Genomic DNA, 23,431 nt, shown 5'->3' with positions numbered 1-23,431 from the left:
AAATAGTAACGTAATTTTCTTCGCAGTCTCATGAATATATTTAGATATTTATAATTTTAATAATAAAAATTCAGGTGGAACTCATAGGCGTCGCTAGCTTGTAATTACCGAGTAGGGGACAATCACAAGCATTGATATATTTTTTAATTTTTGGGGCAAGGAAAGTACTACTTAAGCAAACTTGAATTTAAAAAGAATAAACTAAGTTGTTATTGTTATTATTTTAATCGGCATTATTGACATTACTGTGCTTATTAAATTTCGCTTTTCTGTTTTTTTTGGGGTTTTTTTTCAGTGTAAGAACTGAACATTTCTTCCCTTCCTTTGCCACGTGATATGCCTCACGTGAATTTCAATAGTCATTGTTTGAGCCTACACCTCCGTCGCACTTCGATGCTTGTCCCGGATTAATACCTTAATTTATATCACAGAAGAACCGGAAACATACTTCATTAGGAGGACGTTCCTTTATCTTGGAGAAACTGTTTGCGGTAAGGATTGTTCTCTTTATTCTTATTGCTTCCAAACAAGAAGATTCATTTGAGCACATGCATGAATGAAACCGAAAATAATGTGGTTGATATTAAGCATCCTTTAGTCTTTGTGTTCATTTAAAAGCGATAAATTAGAATAATTACAAATGGCTAAAGGTAAAGTGGTTAGCCAACTACCATCGCTACTCTCAGAAAAGTTTCCAAGGGGAAGGCATCAGAATGAAGGTCATGTTTTGGTTCCACATTATTTGATGTCGAGTTGTCCATTTTCTCTTGAAGCCAAATATTACAGACACGAGACCTGCCAATGATTCAGGCACTTCCATATCCTGCATTGGTTACAGCCAGCGACGTCTTCGAACCCTCTCCTTGGCCCTGATAGTAAATATATTGTTATCTTCATGTTTTACCACTCTCTATATTGTCCTGCACATTACAAAAATGTTACGATACAGGATGCTGTGAGTGTGTGTGTAAAACAAAATATATAAATAATAATAATAATAAAAAAATAGTCTCACTCTTTGTTCATCAGACCTCGTAATAATTGTGAATTATACACTTCAAAAATTGTCATACAATGAATCACAAATTCATCTCCGGCAGCGATGATCATTAAGCTTTCCTTACCAGCAGTCTGCGAATTACAGGGGGCCGCGGATATTCCCCTCAACAAAAGAATGTATCCCCCAGCAAAAAAAATTATTTTATCCCTGCCAAGGGATGTTTTTATCCCCGTCAAAGAAAATGGAATTGATAGAATATACGTAGTACACAATTTCTTAACTATGTAACGAACACAATTGAAAACTCATTCGTGTTCATTAATGGTCCAGTCATCAAAGATTTCCCTGCCGAAAAGTATGCAGCCTTGAGGATTAAAGGACGCCATTCGGCAACTGACCAACCTCACATACCTCACATACCTCTTTTCATACCATAATGCTGATATTTTACATGTATTAAAGAGTTCACAAGAAACTTGGAGGTGGTTAGATGGGCGTTAAATTTGAACTTGGCAATAAAAGTGTGGAACTATTTTTGTGCATGATTTTTTTTTCGTAATGTAAATTTACTGTGAGTTTCTAAATTACGTATAAATGTTATGAGATTTAATGACCCACGGCAGAACCACTGTAAAGAAAGGTACTTAGAACCACAAAACAATAGTTAATACAATTTGAGTTTGTAAGTTCCCTTTATGCACAGAGAGGGTAATCGGGACTGAACCTACAGTTTAAAGTGGGATCCAAACCACTATGTGCCTCCAGTGGTAGTTGAGTTTACTGAGTGGTGACATGTACAGTACAAATTTGCATAACCTCCAGGAAAAAGGTACTTTCCAAAATGAAGTAAAAAATACGTCACTCAGTGGACATTCCCCTCCCCCAAAGCAAAAAAAAACTTAATTCGCACAGTGCTTACCAGGTACACTGTGTCTACAGAAGTCATAGCCTAGAGCAAATAATGTCCGCGTAGTTGATTACTTGAAATATTATCATGCATTTATTTTCTCAGACTCAAAGACCACGTCATGCATATTATGATTAATTAATAAACAATTAACTTGTTATATATGATGGTCTCCTACTTGTCCTGCCATCACTACCAATTTGATACTATGTTAAGCCTTGTGCTCCATGGGAATGAATAACAATGAAATAGTTTTAATAGATGAAAAGAATATCAACTTATGAATTGAACGTAAATACTCCGAATTTGAAACGCAGTAACCAATTCCGTCGTACTCGTACTTACTGTTGTTCTGTCCGCCTCATCATAAGTAAGGAAATAGGCTCACAGCTATTACACGTTCTTATGTTAAATTAATATACCCCAAGCGATGTTAGGTCCTCAATTGCAAACATACACTCCACTCCATTTTTCTAAGTTGCAACTACAACGAGTCAATGAAGTCGTTACAATCCAGGAATATCCATGAGCATGAGTGTGCACGAACCAGGTAATAAAAAATGTGACCAGAATCAGCCTTAGGTGGTTGTGGAGCCTTTAACCAATAAATCTCTGAATATGAATTCATAGAGTCAGGAGAACTAGGTGTTGATATGACTGATCTACAAACTCGCAACAAACAATTAATTTATACCTGGCACGGAGTCGTCCAGACGAACGAGACCTATAAATTTATTTAATGTGCAAGTCTCTACTCCTACGGCCAGCCCTTAAGGAGTAAATGCAACAGCGCTCGAAAAGGGCCGGTGCGGACAGGAACTGGTTTCCGGTTCGAGAGTATCTGGAACCTTCTCGTTCCGTCTCGTCAGAAGTGAAAACAGACTGTTCCGGTTCGTTGAAATTTTAACACATTTCACTACATTTTGCTTTTCAGTGTGAACTAAATTGTCAATACTCTTTAATAATACATAAGGTACCTTAACCCAATATGGCCTAGTACCAAATATGGCCTATTTGCCGTTTCCATGTAGTTACAAGATTAGTTCAACAGATGACGTTAGCATGTCATTTAGACTGTCCGAATGACGTGACTGAACATCTTGGCTGTACTTACTGTACAGTAACCTGAAGACATAGCTGGACCACGTGATTGTGTTGTGTTCTACGTGATCTAATATTGCATATGGAAGTTACTTGTTTCATCTCCCAAGTGATAGGTGTTTTTATCTCTAGGCCATATTATGACATTTGTACTTTACAACAATGCACTTAGTTCAGACTTTAATGTAAAGAACTTTATAAAAACACTACGCAAGGTAGGCTCAATATGGTCTACATAGGAATATATCGTGAAAGGCATGCGCAAATGTGACTTTTGTTACTTTTATGTTCACGTAGAGTGTGTGGGAGTTACTAAAGATGATGTAGGACCTTTCATTTGCACAGACTGTGATGTGTAATCCATGGTCTTCTGGTGACAAGTCTTGACGTCACTTCTTGTTTATTGCTTTGTAAACTATGTTATTTCTTTGCGTAATCCCATTATATTGTTATGTAAATAAAACTTAAGTTTCTCAATATACTTATCTACCTATGAAAATAATATTGCTGTACTTTCTTTACAATTTCTGTTGCATTTTTGAAAGAAGAAAATATATATGACTAGACGATATTGGGTACATATGTACCCAATATGACCTAAACGTTATTTTTTCCCCTGTAACCATGCTATTATTTGGAACAGGCTCCGATTTTCAGTAAACGTCCAGAAATGTTCCCTCTTTTGAACCTTGCTATTAGTTTTACCTTTCTGACTTGTACACCAGTAGAAACAATCGCAAACCTTAGGTAGGCCATATTTAGTTGTTGCTGCGAAGGACTTAGAAGGGTATGAGGACGTCTATGCAGACTTCATCCTTTGTGCATTATTGCTATCTATTTTACTTCTTTTCTTGTCAATTATTATTATTATTTGTCGTGTCTTGCGAATTCGATACTCTGACAGAATTATCCTCCTGCGCAGGATCTTTACACAAATTCGGCTTCTCTTTTTATGGCCACTCATTTTTCCTAAGCTGAGCCTTTATTGTTGACATTCTGAAGAATAAATCCAATTCTTGATCAAACGCAAAATAGCAATATCGAAATAGATTTCACTTGCAGAAATGGATTCTTTTAATAAGCATTATTAAGACACAGCATTGACGATACGTATATTAAATTTTTAAAAAGTCCCGGTTGGACGAGCTGACAACCATTCAGGATTTCCCTCCTTTGAAATCTTAAAAAGTTAAAGAAAATTCCAGAAAACTCGTGTTCAATGTGTTGTATTATTTTATGTTTATGTAAATATTTTAATATTTACTATTAATAATTGTAATAGAGCGGGTCATTTAATCTCGTCGATGTAGTAATCAAATCAGACACAAAAATACAACATCATATTAACAAAAGTAAGGCGTTTCGTTTCGTGTAAATACCTATCTCGAGCATTGATATCCTCCCTTTGTACCCAACACTCCATGTCACTGCATATGTTGGTGAATCAGATTGTTTAAGTGCTGTTTTGTTTTTCTCTACAGAATTCAACCGCCAATTCGTGTTCAACAATAAGCCTGAAATAGAATCAGTGAAAGCAAGTACTGCTCTGGAGACTACCACAGTTCGGACATTCATATTTCTTTTTCCTGCTGTGTTACGAGGTGAGTGAAAATTGATTCCATAAAAAGAAGCGGGACACGAAATGGTTATTTCAGCAGGTTCAAACACGTTAAAAGAATTTTCTTCCTGTCTTTAATTTTCAAATTGTTAATCCAGCCCCACATTTCACGAATAAGAGTTCTTGACTATCTCATGCAGAGTTTAAAAAATATCTTGGATTCTGATTACATCTAGTAATTGTTCTTTCACATTACACCCACTCACAGTGGCGCAGGAAGGGTTTTCATTTGGGAGGTGTACATAATTATAGCTCCACAAACATAATACAAAATTCACATAAATAGTTCTTATTTAGACCATATACTGTATTTATTTAGAATTCTATGGTTTTGTGGTTATTTTAAAGATATGTTTTTAAAACATGTTGTAAATGCTTGTTCTCATTCTTGCTTTGTCTCAACTCCAAAGTTTGTCAAATTTATTTTAGATCCACTTTATGCTCAGGCTGGCTAATCAGGACAGGATCTAAGTTTGAAATGGAATTTCATGTCGCTCTTGTCGGGATAGATCTAAAGACCGCTTGAGGGGCAAAGAGGATCTTTATCTCGTCTTATTCATGAAATGTACAATATAAGCAATGTATACATTATGTCTCAAAAAGTATACAGGTCATTGAAGCAAACAATTTTTCCTTATATCGTTTTCTGCTTGATGCCTCGCTTCGATGTTCTGAACCCTCGAAATGCGGAATTGTATCCTGAATATATGAAACCAGGGAGCACAGGCTTACAACTGTAACTGACTGATTAACTTTGCAATTACGGTAAACAAAATATATATGTGTTATCTGTCAATAATCAGGTAGATATCCGCTTTATATCTGAATAACTCGCATATGTATATTCGAGGCGAAACCGAGAGGAATCGGTTATTTTCAACATATAGCTACTTTTCCTAACGTCTCCTGATGAATTAAGAAAAAAATCGGTTAGCTCTCTCAGAAAAACTGAAGAAATTATCTGCTGAATACAAAATATGACATACTCCAATGGGAGTATTTCAGTCTGTCGTTTTATTCTATTGAATTTCATTATTCCTAGTTGTCTGTGTAGGATCATCGGAATATCTTCAAATTAATTATTTGTTAAAATCACATGGCATTTTTAATGCCTTATTTATGCATAAAATGAGGAAAATATTATTTTTTCGTAAATTGATGTAATATGAAAAGTTTTCATTTATGTGTTTCGGAAATAGTAAAAATCCACAATTACATCTTTTGTATGACAATTGTATCAGAGATAAAAAAAACATAGAAAATTTTGACCAAAAGTGAACTTTTGCTATTAAATATTTAGTTTTTCTTATGGTTTTATGGAAGTTAGAAAACAAAATTTCATAGTCTCACTACCGTTTTTGATGTCTGCATTGGTGCAGAAAATCTGCTAAGTTCGACGACATTCTGGTATCAGGGAATTACATTAAAATGCAAGAACATTCACTTATTTCTCCGACATATGACTATATTAGGCAGGTATATTTAGTTTTTCAGTTTTGAACGTTTAATACTTAGACGACTTGGTAACGTATGTTACAGTACCCCATGTTACAAAATTTCCCAGATTTTTTACTCATTCCAACGCAAAATTTATTTCCTGAATAACTTTACCATATAGTTTTGATAAAATGTAACTAATGTTTTATAGTGAAAATTTGAAATTCTGAAAATCCTTGTGAAAATTTCGAAAGTGAAACTCAGCACCACTCTTCTGATGCATATTTATATCTTATCTTCCAATTCTATACTTCTTGAGAATTGTGTACCTCCCTACACATAGAAGCTGAAGATTAGTTTCCTAAAACCAAACGTTATCATAATCAACCATTTTACACTCATTTTAAACTCATTTTCATTCCTTTAGAAAAGTTTTCCCAGCGTGCAGATCAAGTAAACTAACTGGCACCAGAATGTAGAGAACAATAGCTTTACAGTGGTTTTAATGCTTTTCGGATGGAAGATAATGTTTGTAAACAAAAATACTTTTGTATTTTGCTACCAAAAATAGTTTCTTTGAACAGCAGCAGCTTGCTCCTGTCAAACTGCAAGGGGTACAGCTTGGATCAGGCATGAGCAAACCCGGGTTGGTGTATATAGGATTGAGCTGTACGACGATTTCACAATAAGTTTTATAAAAAATCCACCATAATGTATGTACGTATTTTCACTTCGTTCTAGCTCCAATGAATAATAATTTTTGATGCAACATATCTACGTTTCCACACCTCATTCTCTCCCATTCCCTCATCTTTTTTATGGGTTAAAGTCAGCCACCACTACTCCTATGATACTTAGAAGTAAAAGTATACTTATCATAAACTGGCAATATAATTAATCAACATCTACCGGTATTTCGTTATGGAAAACGTCTTAAGGCAAGCGCACCCTGCGTCGCTCCACCCACTCCGTTTCTCCCCTTCCCTACCGTTATACGCGGACTTTCTCAATAGATTTTCGAGACAATGTAGGGGAGTTGATGCAGTAGTGAATGAACAAGCGCAATGTATTAAACAGATTTCCAAACTATAACTTATGGATTGGCAGATGCAATACTTGTAATTCCTCCAATAAAACTGACTGTGGGGTTGTTGGATAAGATACTATGGTATGGAATATGCAGTGAAACTACAACCTCAACTTCAACCTCCTCACTCCACAAGCATGCCTGCAAATCACAAACAGTAACGCACGCAACTACTGAAGTAAATCCATGTATTGATTTGGGGCATGTTAGTGTCTCATATGAAAATCAATTGACCTGCCGCACTGCGGTTCTACGATACTTGTAATCAATGTTGCTAGGGTAAACAAAACAGTGTACCCTTATATGGCTCAGCGTTGCGATGAATTGCAACTGATCTATGAAAGCGGAGACCCTATGTTCGAAGCTTGGGTAATAGTTAAGAGCTCATTATATTATGTTCGTTCATTTAGTGTGATATGATTGTTCGCAATCATTTCAGTTAGAATCAATTTAATTTTACTTCAGATTTTTCACTTCAATATGCATTATATGACCTCCAGTTTCTAAGTACATTTTGTGCACAGCTAGACTAAGTGGAATCCCAACCACTTGTGTTTGGTATGAGTTCAAATCCATCTTCAGTTCACTTCATAATGTGGTCAACTTTAAGGTATTACAAGATAATTGTATTCCCTGTTGTTTCTTTCAAATTCGAATTGAATTAAAACAAACAACAAAAATTTGGTTAAATCGGCATTAGTTCCTCAGAATTAATTAACTTCTGTTCAATTACATTTCAAGGAATTTAGTAGACTTTCCATGTAGCCGAACGGTTTTTCCTTTTGGTGTGATGGGTTCCGGGTTCAATCATCGTTAGGAGCTGCAGAATTTCAAGGCTGACCCAGCGCCATGAGAGCAGTTGGTGAGCTACTTGAAAGCAATATCAGCAGAACCCGGTCTCGAAAGCCAGAAAACTTCGGCGATGAGACTCGATGCTCTGATCATAGGTCGCTCAATTAAAAGCTGTTTGGCAGGAATTTGCGCATAAAGGGCTGTCGCGCCAAAACGTTTTGTAAGCCAAGTGATTTTACACAAAGAGCACTAATGAAGTACGCGATATTGACATCTACTATACTATTCCACATGTTCCAACGCAAGATTCATTTTCGTCGGCCGAATGCGCCCGTAGTGTTCTCTTTATACTTGATTTCTTGCGCTGTTTGGATGACAAAAGTGAACGATAAAAGATTTACGAAGGTGAGGCATATTATTTCAGTACCACCACAATCAGAACCAGGCAACAGTGGCTAAAGATTGCAAAAGAATTGCCATGTACTAACTTCAATTTTTCAAGTTGAAAAATACTCACAATAATATAAGCCTCTGACTATTTAAGTGGGTACAGGGTTGTGTGTGACCTATTTCAAAATGGATTCCTCATTCCATAGACACAGACACAGACACACACACACACACACACACACACACACACACAGTGTTAGAGAGAGAGAGAGAGAGAGAGAGAGCAAATGCTTAACTTGATTGATTGATTGGTTTGCTATTTTATGTTGCTTTTCTGCCACTTTTGGCTATTCGCGACGATGTGAATGAATTGCGATAAGATGGAGTTAATGAAAGGACAATAACAGAAACATATTGACAGAACACAACAGAAGCCTCACAGAGGCTTGGAGTCGAGCCATTAGAGCCTAGTTAGCCTGCACCAATGCAGACCAGGATGTACACTGAAATTCTTATGTAAGGCCTCACTGAGCCTCACGTCTTACACAAAAAAAAACACGAAATTGAATTCGAAACACTGCAACGTCAATGTCGAAACTGTATGCAAGACAAGGAAGAGCTGCACAGCTGTCAAAGTCGTCAGCGCTACACAGGAGAAAAATGTTAGACACATGTCCTCAAGGAATTAGCATAGCGTTTCGTTCTGTTGTCATTTGGCCGCAGAAGAAATATTTGTTGTCCATTTTGGGCTAGCAAGAAATCATGTTCTGAGTTGGCGATTTATTTTCTTTATTAATCAAAATTCGTTGTTTGTGTTTTCGTTAGTTTCTTTTTGTTATTGTGGTTATCATTTACAAAGAGAAAACTAGCAAAGAAGGTCCTTCCTTTCGGCACGTGATAGGCATGTGGTAACTTTGCTATCTATTCGACCATTTTCTAACCCTCTTCGTTTATTTCAATGATAAGGACGAATAATGGAGTGACCAAATAAATGAACGAACATAATAAGCTCTTAAATATTACCCAAGCATCGAACATAGGGTCTCCACTTTCATAGAGCAGTGTGCAAGAACACTCGGTCATGGGGGCTCTCAAAATTGAAATAATAATTGTAACGGAAAACCTAATATTAGAGTATTTTAAGAGTTTTGGCAGATTAACAATTCACGCCAACCAACAACAATTGCCATAATAGTTACACATTTTCGTTTGCAACACACAACCTCCACTCGGATCGATATGTGAATTCCCCTGTCTCTGTTCTGTATTCTTTCTACTTAGGATATATTACGTTGCCTCTTTGTCTCTTGGTTAATCCAAGACATGGTTGTGGTGGGGCAAACATAGAGATACATCCATGCCTTAATCGTGGTTCGAACTTAAGACCTCTGGTTTCGAAGCACGTTCACTCTGCCACGTGAGTGCTCTCTTTCTCTCTCTCTATCTCTCTCCCCCTCTCCCTTCCCCTCCCTCCTAAACACACAAACACAACCTATATCAGCCTATACGGTGGAACTCTGTAAGTTTGTAAGTGGATAATGTTTGGATGCTCATACATAATCTTTCGACAGCCCTGAATTAAAACACGTGGCCAGTTGGAAGGTGGCATTTTTTTTGTTAGAGATATTTTTCGTTTTCAGCATACGTTCTCAAGTAGCATTAGCGAACAAATATCATTACTAAAATACATAAGAATCTATATTGAATTCATTCTCTTGATCAGTTCCAAAACAAAAATGAATTATGAAATTATGTACACAGTAATGGGCCCCAGAGATATTGTTGTGCTTATTGCTATGGCCTTGTATTCAATAGGTTTTGTGGTTGGAAAGTCAAATCTTACTTTAACCTGTAGGCCTAGTCGCAGCATCTGTTCTGATCGTCAAGTGGCCTTGAACTTTTTCATTGTCGGGATACAAACTTAAATCGGCAATTTTTCGTCAACTATTAATTTAAAAAATTGCGTCCCATATTTTAAAAAAAATGTTTTGTACAAAGCTTATTTTGAAGTTAAATTACTAGTGAAACAGAAATGTGGTTCGACCCCGGTAAATTGTCGAGATAGCACCCTGCATCCCTTTAGCGAAAACACACACGTGAGCAGCGAATGAGAGGAACCGGTATGTTAGATGGTATAAAACCATGCTTTTTCTATAGTTTCTAGAACTCCCTCCAATGGACATCCTTTAAGTACAACAACGAAAATAAATATAAATTTTATTTAAATATAAATGTATGAGTCACGGTAGATCAGTCGACCTCCGTGGCGGAGTGGTTAACACAACGCACTATACGTCGGGGGTCCCGCATTTTAGTTCGGTTCGGACATGGATGTTTGTATTTGTCCCAATGAGAATACAGAAAACAGAGAAAATTGACGTACATGAAAATTGAGAAAATATGAATAACGGGGGATACTACCGCATAGGGGTATTCTTTAAAAATAAAATAAAGGGTGCCTGACTACCATGCGAGAGACCCGTATTCGATACTCGGTGGGAGAGAACTGGGATTTTTTTCACCTGTTGGAGCGACTCCGGGACACACCCAGCATCGTATAAAGTGGGTATCTAAAGGAAACTCTGGGGCTAATAGGCGCCAGGGGCGTGGTACCAATCACATCACTACCACCTTCGGCTGTGATCAAGAAAGTGTGAAGTCCTAACTTCACCCCCCCCATACGTCTTCATGACGTTGCGCAAAGCACAGGAGACTTAAATTATGTACCAGTAACATGAGTAAAATGCATGTTAGTCTTCACAAAATATTTTATTACAATTAATGATCGATTTGTGTAATTTGGTTGCAACAAAATTTTCAGCGAAAGTAACTGTAAAAGTAGCTTACAGTTACTTCTGAAGTACAGGTAACTGTAACTGAGTTACTTTTTAAATGAGTAACTGTAACTGTTACTTTTTTAAGCAATTAACTATAACTGTAAGTAGTTACCATTTTAAAAGTAACTTTCCGAACACTGGATTTTTTCCTACTTTAGTACATCTTCCATAAACACACATGTAAATAGGAAGTCATTCTTTCAAATACGTTCCATAATACAGCTATCTGAAGCAGATGCGTTGTGTGTATACCTTAAAATGGATAAAGTTGAATATAGTGGTGATACAATTCTTTGAATGAATGTGTAACACCAAGTTGATAAATTTTTTTAGGACTCTTCTCCTTCTGACTGTTGAAAAAAATGAAAATGGGCTTCTGAATATAAACGTTGTTAAGGACGTCTAAAGACTGCAACAAGAACAGAAACCATAGAACAAATACACGATATCACTCTGTAGACAAACAATTTAAAGTGCGTGAACTTGCTCAAGCTGCAGCTACATAGAAAGAACGTGCAGGATATACAAGGTGGGCCATATTGATGGGACACATTTCAAATGCATATGTGGAGCATGTAGGAAGCAACATTTATTACCAAATATATGGAAAACACTGCCAAAGGACGGGAGTTTCGCATTGTGTTCAGTGTTTGAAGATTACATCCCTGAGATGGACACCACCTTGACGAGAACATGCTTTGGCTCTAACAGTCTTGTTCAGCATAGTTTTGCGCAGGGTTTTGGCTGGGATGGCCGCTATCTCCCTTGAGATTTTGTCCTTCAGTTCATTGATGGTAGTGCGCCTTGTGGTGTACACCTTGTCCTTTAGGTAATCCCACAGGAAGTAGTCCGGTGGAGTTAGATCCGGGGATCTGGATGGCCAATGGACATCACCAAATCTCGAGATGAGTCGTCCCTGGAAGTGTCGTCGAAGGGTTGTCATTGACACTACTCCTGTATGACTAGTGGCACCATCCTGCTGCAGCCACATCTCTTAGGCCAAGCCGTCTCATTTCGGGTATGAAGAATGTTTTCTTAGGCACTTAATCTGCTGTCTATCACGGCACTTCACATCCATGTTTTCACGCTACAATTTCAAAATTTCAATTATGTGAAGCCTTTCCAAAAATCTCAGGGAGGTCAAGTGCCCCATAGGGGGGGGGGCTAAAGGACAAGGTGTACACCACTAGGCGCACTACCATCAATGAACTGAAGGACAAAATCGCAAGGGAGATAGCGGCCATCTTAGCCGAAACCCTGCGCAAAACTATGCTGCATGACTGTTAGAGCCAAAGAATGTTCTCGTCAAGGTGGTGTCCATCTCAGGGATGTAATCTTCAAACAATGAACACAGTGCAAAACTCCCGTCCTTTGGCAGTGTTTTCCTTATATTTGGTAATAAATGTTGCTTCCTACATGCTCCACATATGCATTTGAAATGTGTCTCATCAATATGGTCCACCCTGTATTTTGCATGAAGCATTCGATATAAGAAATATTTGAGCAAGAGGGGTGCAAAACTTGATAACAGCAGATCAACAACGCGTTCTTACGAAAATATATGAACGGCTTTAACAACAATAAAACTCATTTTTCATTTTGTGCGTTGAGTTATAAACGTGGATGTTACTTGTATTCTTCATTACTCACCGGAATCGAAACAGTAGTCAAAACTGTGTACAGATAAAGATTGTTCAGCCCCAAAAAAGAACAAAGTCTATTCCAGAAGCAGGAAAAATTGTGAAACCGGCATTTTGGGATACAAAGGGGTATATATTTATTGGTTATCTTCAAAGCGGTAATATAATAACCAGTGAACGTCATTCCAATCTTGAAAATGGACAAAAAAGACCCGGTTTGTAAAAGGAAGAAAAGGTTTCATCAAGACAATTCACCTGCCCACAAAAGTACTTTGGAAATAAGGAAATTAATGGGTTTGACGAATGGATTGTTGGAAGATGCGGGAAATGAAGAATACAAAATTCAGGGCATGGTACGCATCATGATGAGCATCAGAGGAGCTAATTTCGAAGTAAAATTTCTGGTGATAAAGGGTTTGAGGTGTGATATAATCCTAGGAGTACCTTTCTTAGAAAATTACAATGGGCACATACACATAAAAGAAAAACGGCTAAATCTAGAATCAATGGAGAACATGAAAGTATATATCCCTATGGAGGATGAAATAAAAGGTTCCGAGAGCGAAATAGGCATTAGGAAGCAAAATCTTGTATATCAGAAACATGATGCAGTGTATAAGAAGAAAGACTACGATGATATAATTGAAAATGAAAATGTAAAAGGTGAATATGAAAAAGAGGTCGAAATAGAGGACCATAAATACAACGCATCGAAAGAAGAAATACAAGCCAAAGTGGATGAGTGTCATTGGATGTCAGAAAATGAAAAAGAAGATTTAAGATATATTTTGTTGAGGCATAGGGGAATATTTAGCCAACGCCCAGGAGTGACGGATGTATACACCTATAGGATTGAGGTAGATACAGCGAGTCCAATAGCGTCAAAGCAATATCCTATACCCTTTGCAAAGAGAGAAGCTGTAGAAAAGGAATTGAAGAAATGGTTAAGTTGGGGGATAATAGAGAACTCCAATAGCGTACACGTAAACCCAATGCACGTGGTAGACAAACCGGACGGAGGTGTGAGGCCCGTACTGGATTTAAGAGAGCTAAATAAACACGTGCTACTTCCCAGAAATCAAGTAGAAAGAATAAATGAATTACTACACACTTTTTCAGGTAGCATATACTTCATATCATTTGATATGACTTTGGGATACTTTCAGGTAGAAATAGAAGAAGAGTCTAGAAAATATACAGCGTTTCGATATGGATCAAGGTTATTCCAATTTAGAAGGCTCCCATATGGTCTAAATTCATCAGTATCAGCTTTTATGACGGCTCTAAATAGAATATTTAGTATAGAGACAAGAGAATGGCTTGCTATATATGTGGATGATATGTGTATACATACGAAAGTTTGGGAGACAGACATAGAAAAAATAGATTGGGTATTAAGTAAATTGGCAGAAGCAGGATTAACTGTCAAATTGGAAAAATGCTCTTTTGAAAGGAAGGAAATACGTTTCCTAGGTCATGTAGTATCTGGAGGTGAAATAAAGATGTGCCCAGACAAAAATGACGCGATAAGCAAGTTCCCTAGGCCAAACACAAGGAAACAACTTCAAAGATTCCTGGGAGTATGTAATTGGCGATCGAAATTTATACACAATTTCGCAAGCAAAGCCAAGCCACTATATGAACTTCTCAGAAAACATATAAAATGGAAATGATAAGGACACGAAGAGGAGGCTTTCCAAAGACTTAAGCAAGACCTTATACAAGCGCCAGCCATAAGCCAACCTGATTTTGGGAAAATGTTTTTTTTAGGCACAGATGCATCAAACATTGGATTGGGAGCATACCTATTTCAGAGAAACGACTCCAACGAAGATAATGTGATAGAATATGCTAGCAGAAGCTTGAAGAACTTCGAAAGAGCGTATACGATAAGTGAGCTAGAGTGTCTGGCGATAATATTTGGAATAGAAAAGTTCTCTGCATATCTGAGAGGCAGGAGATTCAAGGTGGTATGTGATCACAAGAGTCTAGTTTGGTTAAATTCTGCAATACAGTGGAATGCAAGGCTGACGAGATGGGCGATCTTACTGCAACAGTACAGTTTTGATGTTATGGATATAAAAGGAAAAGAAAACCATGTTGCAGATACTCTAAGTAGAGCACCTTTGAAGAGAAATCAGGAACCAGAGGAAGTGATTAGGCTAGAAATCAACGCTATCGCTGAGGAAGAAGTAAATGGTATTAAAGAAGAGGAATGGCGAGTTGGAACAGAGGAAGATGAGGAATTAAGGGGTATTATCAAGGTGTTGGAAGGAGAGGAAGGAAACAAGAAAACAAGGATGTCTAAGATAAAGAGCAGATATAAAGTTATAAATGTCATCGTTTTCCAAGTTAGCTATAAGAATCCGAACCAAGTAAGGATAAGTGTACCACGAACCTTGATAAGAAGAGTACTTGAGGTCGTACATGAAGGATCTGGCCACTTCGGAGTTGATAAAACGTTGAGATTAGCTAGGAGATTTTACGTATGGAAGACTATGAAGAGTGACGTTGTTAACCATGTAAGAAATTGTACAGTTTGCGTACAAACTAAACCATCAAAGATAAAATTCAGGAAAGAAGAATTACATATTATCGCTAAATGGCCATTAGACATGGTTTCTATAGATCTAATAGGACCATTACCTAGGTCTAAAGGATTTTTTGTATATATTGACGTGGGTGGACGTATGTAGCAAGTTTATCATGTGCTATCCTTTAAAGAAAGCTACAGCCAAAGAAATAGTCAAGAAGTTGGATGAAGGATTCATCAAACATTATGGTAGCCCAAAGAAAATGCTGACAGACAACGGGACTCAATTTAATTCAGAATATTTCAAGGAGTATCTATATTTCAAAGGGATAAGGTTGATTAATGTTACAAGATATCATCCAAGTTCCAATCCAATTGAGCGTTACAATGGAGAGATTGTGAGATTACTTAGAATGTACTGTCATGATCATCATACAAGGTGGTGTGCAGTAATTAACAGGATAGTTCGATTATTAAATAACTCTATATCAGCTGAGGCAAATATGAGCCCGATAGAGATTTTCTTGGGATATGAAGCAGAGCCGATGATTTTCGATGATTTAGAATGGCCAAAGAAGGTTAATTAAAGGGAAACCAGGAAATAATTTTTCAATGACTTGTATAACAAAAGAAAGAAGAGGTCGTCAAAGGAGGAAGTTAAAGGGAAGAAGATAGAAGTAAAAAAGGGTCATATAATTTATTGTAAAACACACCCAATAAGTAATTCCATTGATCGCACAATTAAAAACTGTTTTTCAAGTATGATGGTCCGTATATTGTATTAGATACGTTTAGGAATACTATAGTTATACAAGACACGGTGACAAAGGAAGTAAGAAGAGAATATCTAGATAATGTAAAAATATATAATTGTACGGAAGACGTTAAACAAATGTTGAAAGGAACACATGAGAAGTGAATAGTAAGAATGGATGTTGCAGAAAATTTTTCCTTGAATACGAAATTTCTACGAAGGAAAAATTTTACCGAAAGGAGGGGAATTTTGTGTCACGTACACAAACTGCATTGTTGTTCTTTGAGGTATAGGATCATAGATGGCAGCATGCATAAAAAAAGGACGTCGTTTATATTTGATGATACATAAAGCAGCTTAGAAAGTGGGCCAGAGATGGCAGCACCCAAGAAAACTTATACAATTGTAAATAGAGAAAAAGGAAAGCGCTGATGTGGTGAAATAATGATTGTAGATATTAATACTAATTATAATGAAATAAATAAATGAATTTAAGACAATAACAGGATATAAATAAGGTGGAAAGGGTGATTAATATTCAGTAATAGCATAAGTGATCATGACATAAAAGTAAAGAAGTCGAATTGTAATTACGATTCTGTGTCTTTTTCGGTTCCCACGAACTGAGAGTTTCGTGCGGCTTTGGGTTGTTTTGTCCCAGGTGTAGCGCCATCTCACGGCAGGCACCCAAGCACTTTTGGTAGGCGCATCTATTGCAGCTCCAAGTTAAGGTTAGCGCCGACCAGGCGGCGATCTTTAACTAACTCCTTTTCTCTTTGTTTGTCTGGGAGATGGATTTTCTTAATATTTACGTCAATTTGGATAAGATCGACAAAGAAGCCCAGAGAAGAAAAAATACACAACATGTAATAATTACAAGAAGAAGCAGCATTAGTAATTACAAGAAGAAGAAGCCTTAGTAATTACAAGAAGAAGCCTTAGTAATTACAAGAAGAAGCCTTAGTAATTACAAGAAGAAGAAGCCGTAGTAGTAATAAGAAGAAGATGCCTTATTAATTACAAGAAGAAGAAGCCCAAAGAAGAAGATTGGCTACAATTAATAAGAAATAAAAATAGAAGAAAAATATTGTATGAAAAGATTGCCAAAGTTATCTAATATTTGTATATAATTATTCAAGAATATATTACGAATTGTACCCTCCGTAGTGGGTTAAATCTATTGTTTCTTTCCATATATTCGTAGTGTTAGTCACCCTGATCTGTGCCCAGAGGTATCTCATTGTTTCTACCCTGTGCTAAGCTGGCAGATGTTCACGTGAGAGGACGTGGCATTGATTAATGGCGACCAACGTGTGGGGCTCAATACAGACCAGAGGTTGAAATAACGCGAAGAATAAGAATTTGGAAAGGTAAGTAAAGCAAAAATGGAAGAAGGAAAATATATATGTTGTGGCGAAGAAGGAAATAAGGAAGAAATAATACAGTGTAAGATATGTGAAGAAATGAAACACTGGTTATGTGAAGGAATCCGGAAAGAAAAATATGAGAAGATATATGAAAAGGGAGAAGGATACGAATGCAAGGAATGCAGGACAGTAAAGTTAAAGGAAAAGGAAGGAAAGAAAGAAGAACAAAATACGATGGAGATGTTGATGAAAATGATGTTGGAAATAAAAGAAAGTCATGATCATAACAGCGGAAGGTTGGAAGAGAACAGCAAAGAAGTTAAAGAAAGGTTGGAAGAAAATAATCGAAAAATAGAAGAAACCAGCAAAGATGTTAAAGAAAGGTTGGAAGAGAAAATAGAAGAAAACAGCAAACAAGTTAAAGAAAGGTTGGAAGAAAATAATCGAAAAATAGAAGAGATGGCAGAAGTATGTGAAGAAAACAGGAAAGCATTTGAGAGAAAGATAGAAGAAATGATAAGGATGGCAGATGAAAGACATGAAAAAACTAATAGAAAGATGGAAAAGGAAGCTTCAAGAGTGAATGAAGAATGCCAGCAGAGGAGTACAGGTTTAGAAAACAAAATTTTGGCAAATAAGAAGCAGATAGATATTAACATCTCCAAAATAGATGAAGTAGAAAACAGAGTAGAAGAAATGAAAATTGTGACACAAGAAACAATAGTAAAAGAAGCTTTGAAATTCAGAGAAATGATAATTAGAGAACGACAAGAAGTTAGGGAAGAATTAGAGAAGAGTAATAAAAAAATACAAACCCTCGAAAGTAAGATTGACAAAGGAAAGAAAGAGAATAAAGTACAATGGAGAGGAATAATCCCTAAAATAGAGGACATGAGAATAGATGATAAGCCAATAGGTTTCAATCGAGACGGAAATGATGGAAAAGAAGAGTATGAAAAGAGGAGAATAAAAAAGTAAAGTAGTAGCGATGAATCGACTACAGAGGAGGAAATAAAGCATAAAAGGAATCATCAGAGGAGGAAAAGGAAATGGAAAAGTAGTGAAGAAGGGAGCGACAATGGAAGATGGTTGGACAAAGTAAACGGAAGTAATTTGGAAGAGGGAAGATATAAGACAAGAATCCCTAAGCCTAATGAATTACAACACTTGCCCAAGTTTAATGGAAATATATCTGACAAGTGTCCACGAAAATTCCTGAAGGAACTAACAACTAACGTGAAGCTAATGAGGATACCAGGAAATATGATACTGGACTTAATCGAAGGATGTTTTGAAAAGTCTGCGGCAGGCTGGTATCAGTTAAATCAGCACAAGTTTGGAACATTCGAAGAGTTTAGTAAAAGATTTTTGGAATATTATTGTAGTGAGGAAATTAAGGAAAGGCAATTGGAGACATTGAAAGGAAAATATATAGATTGGTCCAAGGTTGAGGGTTTGGAAGCACACACATGGGAAACGTTAAGGAGCTTCAGAAATTTGAATGAAAAATGGAATGAGGAAGAGTTGGTTAGACAAGTGATACAAACACTACCAATATGGACGCAAAGAGCGGTGGCTGTAGTAAAGATAGGAAGGTGGAAGACTTGATAGACTACCTCAGAACAGATGACATGCTGAAAAAGACTCAAAGGTCATGGGATAAAGAAAAGGAAGGTATACATTATCCTAAGAGGCATCATCCTGAAGAGGAACAACGTCCAGAGCAGAAATTCCGGAAACAAGAATTCGGGATTAGGAACATAGAAGTCAGAAATGCATATAGAGGCAGAGGGAGAGGATTATTAGAAGATAACGGAAACGGCAGAAGGCGAAATAATGTTCAGGAAGAGCAAAGAAATTATGATAGAAGGAATACAGGACCGTGCAGAGGAAACCGCGGATATAGAGGAAGAAATTATTATTGGCAAAATGTGAATCGAAGAAACTCAGAAGGAAGGATGGAGATAGATGAAAGGCAACCTAGAGGAAATAATTACAACGAGAGAGGAAATAATGAGATAAATGAAGAGCGAAGAGAAGCAGTGGAATTAGTCAGAAGCCAGGTTCAGAACGAAGTAGGAAATGCTGGGTATCAGCAGATAAATGAGGATTCGAGGAATGTGGAATCGGTCGAGAGGCTAAACTTGTAGAGCTCTCGCAGCAACTCCCAGGTGTGAGAGCAAAGGAAAATGATGAATATATGAAGGGAGAACATAAGATAAATGAAGAAGGAATTCTGAAGTTATTTTTAATTGGAGAGCCGAGTTTTGAAAACTTAAAACCTGGAAGATCATTGTATGTGGAAGCAGAAATAATAGAAATTAAGGTTAAATGCTTGATCGATTGTGGGAGTGTTGTCGAAGTAATGAGCTATAAATCTTGGCAAAGAATTAAAGAGAAATACCCACAAGCAAAATTCTGAAAAGGACAAAGTAAGATTAGTTATGGCTGCGGGAAATGAAGAATACAAAATTCAGGGCACGGTACGCATCATGATGAGCATCAGAGGAGCTAATTTCGAAGTAAAATTTCTGGTGATAAAGGGTTTGAGGTGTGATATAATCCTAGGAGTACCTTTCTTAGAAAATTACAATGGGCACATACACATAAAGCCAGGAAACCTTTGACGTTGCCACGTCCTCTCACGTGAGCATCTGCCAGCTTAGCACAGGGTAGAAACAATGAGATACCTCTGGGCACAGATCAGGGTGACTAACACTACGAATATATGGAAAGAAACAATAGATTTAACCCACTACGGAGGGTACAATTCGTAATATATTCTTGAATAATTATATACAAATATTAGATAACTTTGGCAATCTTTTCATACAATATTTTTCTTCTATTTTTATTTCTTATTAATTGTAGCCAATCTTCTTCTTTGGGCTTCTTCTTCTTGTAATTAATAAGGCATCTTCTTCTTATTACTACTACGGCTTCTTCTTCTTGTAATTACTAAGGCTTCTTCTTGTAATTACTAAGGCTTCTTCTTGTAATTACTAAGGCTTCTTCTTGTAATTACTAAGGCTTCTTCTTCTTGTAATTACTAATGCTGCTTCTTCTTGTAATTATTACATGTTGTGTATTTTTTCTTCTCTGGGCTTCTTTGTCGATCTTATCCAAATTGACGTAAATATTAAGAAAATCCATCTCCCAGACAAACAAAGAGAAAAGGAGTTAGTTAAAGATCGCCGCCTGGTCGGCGCTAACCTTAACTTGGAGCTGCAATAGATGCGCCTACCAAAAGTGCTTGGGTGCCTGCCGTGAGATGGCGCTACACCTGGGACAAAACAACCCAAAGCCGCACGAAACTCTCAGTTCGTGGGAACCGAAAAAGACACAGAATCGTAATTACAATTCGACTTCTTTACTTTTATGTCATGATCACTTATGCTATTACTGAATATTAATCACCCTTTCCACCTTATTTATATCCTGTTATTGTCTTAAATTCATTTATTTATTTCATTATAATTAGTATTAATATCTACAATCATTATTTTACCACATCAGCGCTTTCCTTTTTCTCTATTTACAATTGTATAAGTTTTCTTGGGTGCTGCCATCTCTGGCCCACTTTCTAAGCTGCTTTATGTATCATCAAATATAAACGTCGTTCTTTTTGCATGCTGCCATCTATGATCCTATACCTCAAAGAACAACAATGCACTTTCTGTACGTGACACCCTACTACCCAGATTTGGCTCCGTCCTACTTATATTTCTCCCCAAAACACAAACTGCTCCACACTGGTCAGCGTCTTTCATCGAATCAAGACGTGATGCTACAGAGGGATATTTTTCATATTTATGGAAAGCCACTTCAGGAACGCGGAAATGATGTTCAAGAATCGCTGGAATAAATGTGTTATTCTCAAGGGAGAATATGTTGAAAAATATAAACATTTTTTAAATAATAATTTCGTAATTCAATTGCTCGTTAGAGAACTTTGCAGTCCACTCTCTTAAGTCTCTTATTTGATATAGGCCAAGTTGTGATGATTACTACATATTTGAAAATAATGGAATTGAGATAGAGACCTATTATGCTCCAATGTCTTGAAATGAAGAAACAGTTACTCCTTGTCTCTGGGGGACGACCCTAATAGCGTGTCTCATTGGATGCTCAGTGATAAAGGCACGTTCCATTATAAATACAAATTACCTTATTGCTCCTAAATGTAAGAACGTACAAGTTACATGTTTGCTTTAAAATATAAAAAAGAACGTCACTCTGCTTCATTCCACAATTGCCCGAAGCTCATCTTTGGACTTTGTCAAGTGGTAACGTCGTTCTCCTGTAATGAAGGGGTTCCAGGATCGATATGAGGTGGAGGCACGTAGTGGTTAAGATCCTAATTTAAACTGTACGTCCAGTCCCATTAACCTATCTGTGGATAGAATGGATTTAAATAAAAAAACTCAAACTCAATACAACTCATACACGTATTACAGCCGTGTGATAGTTGAGAGGAGCTTTTTCATCCCTACAATATGTGCGTATAGATGTATCAGAAGAGAGGTGTCGAAAAAAAGCATGTTTCTGGTATGTGGATGTTTACAGACAAAATACACAAATCTTTACTGGCATAATTGATTTCGTGTATTTTACCACCCTTATGTGGTACTTCTTTCTAACGATGGAAGCGACCCCGGCGCCCACCCAGTGTCGAATAACATGGGTACTTAGGGGAAACCCTGGGGGGTAAAGGCGGTCAGGGGCGTGATGCTGATCACATCACCCCCACTCACGACCGGATCAAGAAAGTGTGTGGCGTTACCCCCACACCCCCTATTCGCCTTCATGGCGTGGTGCTATGCACAGGGGAGCCCTTTACCTTTACCTTTTATGTGGTACTTCTAGCTAATAAAGAAGATGGGGATGAGTGGTAATATGACGAATTTAATGAATAGTCACTCACAAACACCCAGGCCTGGGTTCAAAGTGCGATGTGCTAACCACTCCGCCACGGAGGATGGCTCTACTGACATGATGACACACACTATAAAACGTAATATCATATCTCATTGCTTGATCGAGTTGGTAAATTGTGAATTAAAATTATAATTGATCATTGATTTCTTCCATTTTAAGAGAGAAGCAGGTTTCAAGGAAATCCTTGATTATTAATGACATGATGTTACATAAAAAACTTTAGTTTTATTGCCTGATTCACATTACCGCATTGATAATTTAAATTAATAGTATGTTTTTCTTTTCATTCTAGATACACTTCCATATACGATAGTCTCAGAACAGGCAATTGTTTCACAGATAGTTGGACCGTCACAGTAAAAAATACGACAACGCTTCACTTCTTTCTCCAAAGACAAGAGCTCTAAAAAAACTTCCATTGTTCAAATTGTACGATTGTCTTCCCTTACTTTCAAAATCAAATAGTCGAAAAATATTTAGGATGGCGCGTAATATGTTTAAAGTAAAAAATGAACAAATGTTACTGAATGGTGGGTTAACACATGAATCAAAACACTGCCCGATTTGAGGATAACCACAAAAAAACACGTTTGTATAATTTTAACGAAGTCGAAGGAATAGATTTTATTCACAAGAATATACTAATAACAACGACTAATAAACTCATGTCATAATGCCTACGGAGATATGGAAGAACCCCTTGGAACAAAAGAAATTACTGGAAAGGAAATTGGAAATACAAGAGAAACATTACGGCGCCGATCATTTTCAAGTTGCTTCTACTCTTGCGAACTTAGGTAATACCTACAGAGGTATGGGAGAACCTCTGGAAGCAAAGAGATTACTTGAGAGGGCATTGCAAATAAAAGAGAAACATTACGGTGCCAATCATTATCAAGTTGCTTCTACCCTTGCGAACTTAAGTAATGCATACGGAGATATGGGAGAACCTCTGGAAGCAAAGAAATTACTTGAGAGGGCATTGCAAATAAAAGAGAAACATTACGGTGCCAATCATTTTAAAGTCGCT

At 37.0% G+C, this 23,431-nt stretch overlaps 1 long non-coding RNA gene across 1 annotated transcript; it reads left to right on the top strand.

Annotated features, from left to right (window-relative positions):
• Positions 1 to 354: 354 nt before the first annotated feature.
• Positions 355 to 23,204, top strand: LOC145990160 (uncharacterized). The gene is made up of 3 exons (XR_014441935.1): positions 355 to 491; positions 4,490 to 4,609; positions 22,694 to 23,204. It is a non-coding gene; the product is annotated as an uncharacterized LOC145990160 (long non-coding RNA).
• Positions 23,205 to 23,431: the final 227 nt, after the last annotated feature.

Source organism: Lepisma saccharinum, chromosome 7 (assembly GCF_977018435.1).
Source record: "Lepisma saccharinum chromosome 7, izLepSacc3.1, whole genome shotgun sequence".
NCBI lineage: Eukaryota > Metazoa > Arthropoda > Insecta > Zygentoma > Lepismatidae > Lepisma > Lepisma saccharinum.
This window is presented reverse-complemented; position numbering and strand designations above follow the sequence as displayed.